The 10,138-nt window shown below is 32.5% G+C and overlaps 1 long non-coding RNA gene across 1 annotated transcript; it reads right to left on the bottom strand.

The window, feature by feature from the left end:
* Positions 1 to 598: 598 nt before the first annotated feature.
* LOC114913097 (uncharacterized) lies at positions 599 to 9,414 on the bottom strand. Its single transcript, XR_012138393.1, has 3 exons — positions 8,985 to 9,414; positions 8,720 to 8,866; positions 599 to 728 (listed from the first exon to the last, which is right to left on the bottom strand). It is a non-coding gene; the product is annotated as an uncharacterized lncRNA (long non-coding RNA).
* Positions 9,415 to 10,138: the final 724 nt, after the last annotated feature.

Below are 10,138 nucleotides of genomic sequence, written 5' to 3'. Positions count from 1 at the left end.
ATCTAATTACTAGCCTTCCATGCTAAGTCATGGAAGACTAAATAACCTGACCCCTAAAGTAAATAGTTACATTAGCCAATCATGATAGCCAGAGGAGTTAGACAAACTATATTTATTAATTATGTTCTTCTTTTATGTCCACAGGTAGGGAAAAAATTAAGTGATTATCATTGATGGCTCTGAGACAGCATGTATAGGCCCTAGGTTAGTAGAAAGGGATACCTGCTCTTTAAAAAAAAAAAAAAAAAACCATGTTAGGTTAGAAATCTCTTAAACTCTTTAAAAGACCACCTAGAAAAAGTCATCACGAGAATATTTGGAAGGCCACTCGATAAGCATTCATTCGTGATCGAACCCCATCGTAAATTTCTACCAAAAAAAATACAAAGTTCGCAAAAAAGAGAATTAAAATAAAAAATAATTATGATAAGAGACTAGAAAATATGAATAGAATGAAATTGCAGAAACAAATTTGAAGAGGAGGATAACATAACGCAATAAGACAATATAAACCATTATACTCAATATGTTAATAGTCACATGCTAGGAAAAAAGCTGTAGATGACTTTGTAAGTAATTACCTTCCTTATTAAGTGTACCATTCAGCCAGTTGTCTCCTAGATTCAGAATATTAAGTGAAGATAAATTTTTGAGAGATAACGGAATAGTTTCGGTGAGCATGTTATCGCTTAGATCAAGAATTTCCAACTTTCTCAATCCCGATATATCTGTCAAATATACAATATCCAAAAAAAATGAATCTAAATCAAAAGTACTATTTACAACAAGAGGATAGAATAGAATGAAATTAAAGAAATGCTATCTAATTACTAGTCTTCTATGCTATGTTATGGAAGATCGATACTAATGTGACCCTAAAGTAAATTGTCACATCACCCACTTCACCGGCCTAACGTCTAATTTGGGTCATGGCCTGGCTTGAAAAGGGGCCACTCCTCTTCCCATTCTCCAATGGACGCTAAGAAAGCTTGCCTCCTGGCTATTCAAGGTTCCCACAACCCTCAAGAGGACGAGCCAATTCCCCCAATCCTTGTTTTCTTTTCTCTTGGATTCTTAAGATTTCTAATGATCATTGTCATCACCCTGCTTTTGCCGAAATCATGACTTCAAACTTGCCAGATCCACCTCCTCACCTCTTAGTTTCCTCCTCTCCCTACTGTCCTCGCACAAGGCCACTACTATGTACTACCCTGAAATTCCTCAAGAATTCACTGGATTTCATTTTTCCTATTTCGAACACTTTCTTTGCTCTGAGCTTCCAACCCTGTTCCAGAGGTAGAGGCTTTGCCTCTACCATTTCCAGCCAGGGTGCCTCGATGACCTCTTCAGACTTTTTAATCAAGTGTTCAGCCAAAACATCAGATGCCTTTGACATGGTCTTGATCCTTTGATAAATCTTCGTCTTTTAGACTCTATGTTGCATGTAATTAACATGTTTGCAACTTCCATGAATAAATCTCGAAAGAGTTTTCTTGTGTGCCACTGAAACATACATTTGTTGTTAATTAGAGAAGCAAAAATACTTGGTCCATTGTAAGCCTTGCAATAAGGTTTATTTGAGTCTTAGCTGATTCCCAGCTTTCTCATCTCAATGTACATAATCTTTACTAACACAGAAATTAAGACATGGCTCTTGGATGGATGGTCGCTAAGGAATTCTATCAGACCTAACAAATCTCAACATTGATTCACACCTGATATTTATGAAATATTAGTTCAGCTTGGGTCAAATTATAGACATGATGATCAATGAAGATCATATGTGCATCTTCCATATTTTGACCCAACCCCACCCCAAATTAACAAATGACCTGAAATTGATGGCTCTTTGATTGACCCATCCAACATTAACCAACCTAACAAACATGGATGAGTGTGCGTGAACTTAATATCGGTTGCCATAACCAACCTATGACACTATCATATCAGGATGTCATGCATGAATTGTGGCAATCAATCTAATCACTTTAAAACATCTAGCGAGTGAGTTGATCTTGAGTTTAGTGGTTGCACCCCATTGTTTTGTAGTGAGGGGTCAAAGTGATTCGGACTTGCGTAGTACTATTTTTTAGGACATTATTTCCAAAATTTTTAAGTAAAAAAAATCTTGATTTATAAGTACCTTTTCTTCTCCTATAGTTAGACTTTTCCCCCTATCTCAAAAATAGACAAAAGAAACAAAAATAATCGAGCAAACAATGATGCATGACCTGTATTAACCCAAAAACAACACAATATGGCATTAGAAAGGACCCTCACCTTAAAATTTTTTGACTAGTGTAAGATTGTCATAATGGTTATCTGACTCAAATAGGAACATTTCATATTTTTAATATTTAAATAATAATTATATTCATTATAACAGTGTTATAGTGAAATATAATAAGAAAGTAACAAAATTATCTTTCTCTTCACTTTTTAGTATTATGAGGGTTCACTATACCATAAAGATAACAGCTATTCCTATTTTTAAAAGTAATTCTCATGCTCCATTGAGGACCAACTCGAGGTAGTACATCTAGATCTTAAACCAAAAATGCTATCTAATTACTAGTCTTCTATGCTATGTTATGGAAGATTGATACTAATGTGACCCTAAAGTAAATTGTCACATCACCCAACTATAGTAGTGCAGTTAGACATTTTATTTATTAATTATCTTCTTTTTTTATATCCATAGGTAGAGAAAAACTTAGGTGACCAAAATTGGATTCTAAGAAGGAATACATAATCATGATTTATGGCTCTGAGACAAACTCTAGAGGCTCTAGGTTAGCTGAAAGCAATGACCACTTGGATCTAATGTTTCATTTGATATTCATAAATTATTTCATCATTGAATTCTACCTCTATCTCTCTCTCTCTCTTTTTTTTTTCTTTAATACTATTTTAGGTTTGAAATCTCTTAAACCCTAAGAAAAAACCATATAGAAAAAATTATCACGAGATTGTTTGGACGGCCACCATGAAAGCATTCATCTGTGATCATACACCGATATAAATTTGGTCTTTATCTTGAATGAAGTTTTTCCACGATAAGTATGGTGGCTGTGATTGAATAAACATGGTCGCATGGCAACAATTCACATGCAACCAGAAGCTTTCCGTTGGAATTTTATTGAGCCAAAGTGGTCACCACCGTGCAGCTTCTTCTGGGCCCTGTGTCGTGTTATGACATCTTTCAAGAAATTATGGCCGAGACTTTTCAAAGACATAGCCAAAGTTCATGCTAACTTATTTTTTACTCTTCGCGCATGCTTTGACTTTGACCTCTTCAAACTTTTAATAAGGTTTTTAGCCAAAGAATATGGTGCCTTTGGTTTTTCAGGATTCCAAAACTGACTGATGACCAACTTGGAGTCACTAATGACTTTGAGAGTAATGTTAAATTTAGTTGTTGGGTCAGTTGAAGCCCATGATGGACATTTTGTACTTAGCCAAATTATTGGTTGCTGGAAAAACCAATTGACTTGCTTTAAAACTTCCACTCAAGCTGACATATGTATAGCTATGGAAGGATCTATACATGCATGTATATAGTCCCATAGCAACTATGCATTATATGGATTTTAAGTAGATACCTATAGAGGGCCAAGAAATTCAAATAATACCGTCTAACTATTTTTTTTGAGTGAGATCTTAAATTATTGCAAATGGTATTAAAATGAAAGTAACCTATAGCTCATGTAAATTAGGGGACACTGCAGTACAGACACATTTAGACTGACATATGCTAATCATAGTACTTATAATTGAATTTATAATACTTATTAGATTTAAATAGATTTAAATCGATGATAATACGAACTCAATATTTGAATCTTAATAATACAGACTTGTGTTCTCAATTACATTGCACTGGATATATATATATATATAGACCCAAAAAATTAATAGGAATTTACATTAAAATAAAATATTTAAATACTTGTAAAATTCTATTCCTATAGTCTAAATAAAAATAAAATTATTTATTTTCTAAATAAAATAAAATTTTTCTAATTTCTATATCTGTGCCTAATAAAGTGCTCTCACAGGATGGTCCTCCGTCAGTGGCTTTCATAGCATCAGGATGGGCCCACATCAAAATCATTATTAACTAGTATTATAAGGTCATCAGGATGGTTATTTACCTCAAATAATAACATTTCATATTTTTAATATTTAAATAACAACTATAGTTTTTATAACAATGTTAGAATGAAAAATAATGGGAAAATAGTAACATTACTTTTCCCTTCACTTTTAATTAAACACAAAATATTATTTCTATAGCATTCAATAACATTTAAAGAAAATCTTAATATTAGAAATTTAACTTTAAAAATTAATATTTTATTTATAGAAGGTACAAGTAAATAGTAATGAGCATTATTTATATAAATAGATGATTATAAATATAAATCACATATGCACTATAATGGTAGTTATTTTTCTACATATTGTTATGTATATTACATTAAGTGTTCCTACAAGACTTTTATCTTGAATCCATAAGACCGGTCAATACAATGGACGGTCAGCTCGGCAAGTCTTCAGGAGAACATATGGGTCCGGTTAGTTGCATTCTAATAGGACTACACCAAGCGGTTGGGTAAAGTATTCACATGGCAAATTACGGTCCATATGAGGGATAATAACCAAGGATAAAAAAATAAGGTGTTATAACTGTTAAATAGTCATTCTAACAATTTTTTTAATAGCCCCCTCCCCAGAGTTTTGTTATATATATAATAACAGAGAAAATAATCATTATAACATGATATTTAGTATTATAAGCATTCATTATACAATAAAACTAAATATCATCCCTGTTTTCTTAGATATTTCTCGTGCTGCTTGAAGACCGACTCAAGGTAGTGCCTCTAGATCTTAAGCCGAAAAGCTATCTAATTACTAGCCTTCCGTGCTAAGTCATGGAAGACTAAATAACCTGACCCCTAAAGTAAATAGTTACATTAGCCAATCATGATAGCCAGAGGAGTTAGACAAACTATATTTATTAATTATGTTCTTCTTTTATGTCCACAGGTAGGGAAAAAATTAAGTGATTATCATTGATGGCTCTAAGACAGCATGTATAGGCCCCAGGTTAGTTGAAAGGGATACCTGCTCTTTTTTAAAAAAAAAAAAAAAAACCATGTTAGGTAAGAGATCTTTTAAACTCTTTAAAAGACCACCTAGAAAAAGTCATCACGAGAATGTTTGGAAGGCCACCCGATAAGCATTCATCTGTGACCGAACCCCATCATAAATTTCTACCAAAAAAAATACAAAGTTCCCAAAAAAGAGAATTAAAATAAAAAATAATTATGATAAGAGACTAGAAAATATGAATAGAATAAAATTGCAGAAACAAATTTGAAGAGGAGGATAACATAATGCAATAAGACAATATAAACCATTATACTCAATATGTTAATAGTCACATGCTAGAAAAAAAGCTATAGATGACTTTGTAAGTAATTACCTTCCTTATTAAGTGTACCATTTAGCCAGTTGTCTCCTAGATTCAGAATATTAAGTGAAGATAAATTTTTGAGAGATAACGGAATAGTTCCGGTGAGCATGTTATCGCTTAGATCAAGAATTTCCAACTTTCTCAATCCTGATATATCTGTCAAATATACAATATCCAAAAAAAAAAGAATCTAAATCAAAAGTACTATTTACAACAAGAGGATAGAATAGAATGAAATTAAAGAAATGCTATCTAATTACTAGTCTTCTATGCTATGTTATGGAAGATTGATACTAATGTGACTCTAAAGTAAATTGTCACATCACCCAACTATAGTAGTGCAGTTAGACATTTTATTTATTAATTATCTTCTTTTTCTATATCCATAGGTAGAGAAAAACTTAGGTGACCAAAATTGGATTCTAAGAAGGATTGCATAATCATGATTTATGGCTCTGAGACAAACTCTAGAGGCTCTAGGTTAGCTGAAAGCAATGACCATTTGGATCTAATATTTCATTTGATATTCATGAATTATTTCATCATTGAATTCTACCTCTATCTCTCTCTCTCTTTTTTTTTTTTCTTTAATGCTATTTTAGGTTTGAAATCTCTTAAACCCTAAGAAAAAACCATATAGAAAAAATTATCACGAGATTGTTTGGACGGCCACCATGAAAGCATTCATCTGTGATCATACACCGGTATAAATTTAGCCTTTATCTAGAATGAAGGAAGTTTTTCCACGATAAGTATGGTGGTTGTGATTGAATAAACATGGTCGCCTGGCAACAATTCACATGCAACCAGAAGCTTCCCGTTGGAATTTTATTGAGCCAAAGTGGTCACCACCGTGCAGCTTCTTCTTGGCCCTGTGTGGTGTCATGACGTCTTTCAAGAAATTATGGTTCAGACTTTTCAAAGACGTAGCCAAAGTTCATGCTAACTTGTCTTTTACTCTCCGTGCAAGCTTTGAATTTGACCTCTTCAAACTTTTAATAAGGTTTTCAGCCAAGGAATAAGGTGCCTTTGGTTTTTCAGGATTCCAAAACTGACTGATGACCAACTTGGAGTCACTAATGACTTTGAGAGTAATGTTAAATTTAGTTGTTGGGTCAGTTGAAGCCCATGATGGACATTTTGTACTTAGCCAAATTGTTGGTTGCTGGAAAAACCAATTGACTTGCTTTGAGTACACGTACAAAACTTTCACTCAAGCTGACACATGTATAGCTATGGAAGGATCTATACATACATGCATGTATATAGTCCCGTAGCAACTATGCATTATATAAATTTTAATTAGATACCTAGAGGGTCAAAAAATTCAAATAATACCGTCTAACTATTTTTTTTGAGTAAGATTTTAAATTATTGCAAATAGTATTAAAATAGAAGTAACCTATTGCTCATATAAATTAGGGGGCACTGTAGTACAGGCACATTTGTACTGACTATATGCTAATCATAGTACTTGTAATTGAATTTATAAAACTTATTAGATTTCAATAGATTTAAATCCATGATAATACGAACTCGATATTTGAATCTCAATAATACAAACTTGTGTTCTCAATTACATAGTAGTGGATATATAGATATATATATATAGACTCAAAAAATTAATAGGAATTTATATTAAAATAAAATATTTAAATACTTGTAAAACTCTATTCCTATAGTCTAAATAGAAATAAATTTATTTATTTTCTAAATAAAATAAATTTTTTCTAATTTCTATACCTGTGCTTAATAAAGTGCTCTCTCACAAGATGCTCCTCCGTCAATGGCTTTCATAGCATCAGAATGCGCCCACATCAAAATCATTATTCACTAGTATTATAAGGTCATCAGGATAGTTATTTACCTCAAATAATAACATTTCATATGTTTAATATTTAAATAACAACTATAGTTTTTATAATAATGTTATAATGAAAAACAATGGGAAAATAATAACATTACTTTTCCCTTCACTTTTTATTAAACACAAAATATTATTTCTAGAGCATACAATAACATTTAGAGAAAATCTTAATATTAGAAATTTAACTTTAAAAATTAATATTTTATTTATGGAAGGTACAAGTAAATAGTAATGAGCATTATTTATATAAATAGATGATGATAAATATAAATCACATATGCACTATAATGATAGTTATTTTTCTACATATTGTTATGTATATTACATTAAGTGTTCCAACAAGACTTTTATCTTGAATCCATAAGATCGGTCAATACAATGGACGGTCAGCTCGGCAAGTCTTCAGGAGAACATATGGGTCCGGTTAGTTGTATTCTAATAGGACTACACCAAGCGGTTGGGTAAAGTACTCACATGGCAAATTATGGTCCATATGAGAGATAATAACCAAGGATAAAAAATAAGGTGTTATAACTGTTAAATAGTCATTCTCACAATTTTTTTAATAGCCCCCACCCCAGGGTTTTGTTATATATATAATAACAGAGAAAATAATCATTATAACATGATATTTAGTATTATAAGCATTCATTATACAATAAAACTAACTATCATCCCTATTTTTTCAGATATTTCTCATGCTGCTTGAAGACCGACTCAAGATAGTACCTCTAGATCTTAAGCCAAAAAAGCTATCTAATTACTAGCCTTCCATGCTAAGTTGTGGAAGACTAAATAACCTGACCCCTAAAGTAAATAGTTACATTAGCCAATCATGATAGCTAGAGGAGTTAGACAAATTATATTTATTAATTATGTTCTTCTTTTATGTCCATAGGTAGGGAAAAAATTAAGAGACCAAAATTAACTTCTAAGAAGGAATACTTGATTATCATTAATGGCTCTGAGACAGCCTGTATAGGGCCCAGGTTAGTAGAAAGGGACACCTGCTCTTTTTTTTTTTTTTAATACCATGTTAGGTTAGAAATCTCTTAAACTCTTTAAAAAACCACCTAGAAAAAGTCATCATGAGAATGCTTGGAAGGCCACCCAATAAGCATTCATCTGTGATCGAATCCCATTGTAAATTTCTATCAAAAAAAAAAAAAAATACAAAGTTCTCAAAAAAAAGAATTAAAATCAAAAATAGTTACGATAAGAGACTAGAAAATATTAATAGAACGAAATTGCACAAACAAATTTGAAGAGGAGGCTAACACAATGCAATAAGACAATATAAACCATTATACTCCATATGTTAATAGTCTCATGCTAGGAAAAAAGCTGTAGATGACTTTGTAAGTAATTACCTTCCCCGTTAAGTGTGCCATTCAGCTGGTTGTGTCCTAGATTCAGGACATTAAGTGAAGATAAATTTTTGAGAGATAACGGAATAGTTCCGGTGAGCATGTTATCGCTTAGATCAAGAATTTCCAACTTTCTCACACCCGATATATCTATCAAATGTACAATTTTCCAAAAAAAAGAATCTAAATCAAAAGTACTATTTACAATAAAAGAATAGAATATAATAAAATTAGAGAAATAAGTTGGATGAGAGAAAGGCTAGCTGACCTATCTGTGATAACGGTCCTACTATTTGATTGCTGGATAAGTTAAGTTGTCGGAGCTCGTGAAAGGAAGAAAAAATATTGAAATCCAATCGCCATGGCTTAAATTGATCATATTCCACGAGCCGTGAAAGCATGAGCTTTGACACTTGTTTTGTGCTATTGCTACAGATTACTCTCTTCCAAAGGCAGCAGTCTCTCCCTCTTCCCCATGTTGGTGGTGAAGTATAGTCATTGTGAAGGAGAGAAGATCTAAGCTCTAATAGAGCTTCATACTCTTCTGAAGGACATCCGAAGCTAGAGCTACAGTTGCATAGGACTACAATCAATGAAATCCATAACAAAATTGCTAGCCTTGAGTAGGTGACAAAGTAGTAGCAATTCCTCATAATGGGGTAACTGTTGTAAGGTAATTATCTGATGCGTATTTGCTTCTCATCTCATCCTTGTACTAGTCATATAAAAGCATGGAGGTTTGGAGATTTGAGTCTATAGCCAAGTCAACATATTGCTAGGTTGACTGCATGGCTTCCAATAACGTCATGTTCAATTTCTCAATGGTGAGATTTTTTTTGGGAAAGGAGATTGGGGGTGGACCCCAGCCTGAGAATAATTATTAGAATTGAAAGTGAGTGAAGTGTAATTCACCAAATGGAAGAAACTAGTAAAAAAAATAAAAAAAATTAAAGACAAGCGGGCAGCTCACAAAAGGTAAAAGAGAGTCATAGGAAGATATGGGGAATAATTTCTTGTAAGATCTAGAATCCACTCATTAAGAACTTAAGAAGATTTAGTGGTAGAAACTTTCCCTACGAACTAGGACTTCTCGATAAAGTCTTCAATTGTTCCACGTGCATTGACTCAATGCGTAAACTAGCAAGTCTAAGTCTATATGGAAGAAAAGTATGCATCATGATCCATGTAGGACTTCTTTTTTGGAGAAAAGCTATTGGGAGTTTTTCTACTCTTGATCAAAATTTTTTTCCAAAGAGGATTTGACTCTCGAATAATGGGAGCTCTATGACTGTGGACTCTAGATATCCATAGACCAAATAGTCTATCTTCAACTACTATTCAAGAAGAGTAATATTTGAATGTACCATGTGAAGATTAGTGAAGAGATAGAAATTTGTTGGTAAATCCATTCTTTGTTGTACT

This window comes from Elaeis guineensis, chromosome 1 (genome assembly GCF_000442705.2).
Source record: "Elaeis guineensis isolate ETL-2024a chromosome 1, EG11, whole genome shotgun sequence".
In the NCBI taxonomy this organism is placed as follows: Eukaryota; Viridiplantae; Streptophyta; class Magnoliopsida; order Arecales; family Arecaceae; genus Elaeis; species Elaeis guineensis.
The sequence above is the reverse complement of the archived record's forward strand: the minus strand, read 5'-3'. Positions and strand labels throughout refer to the sequence as shown.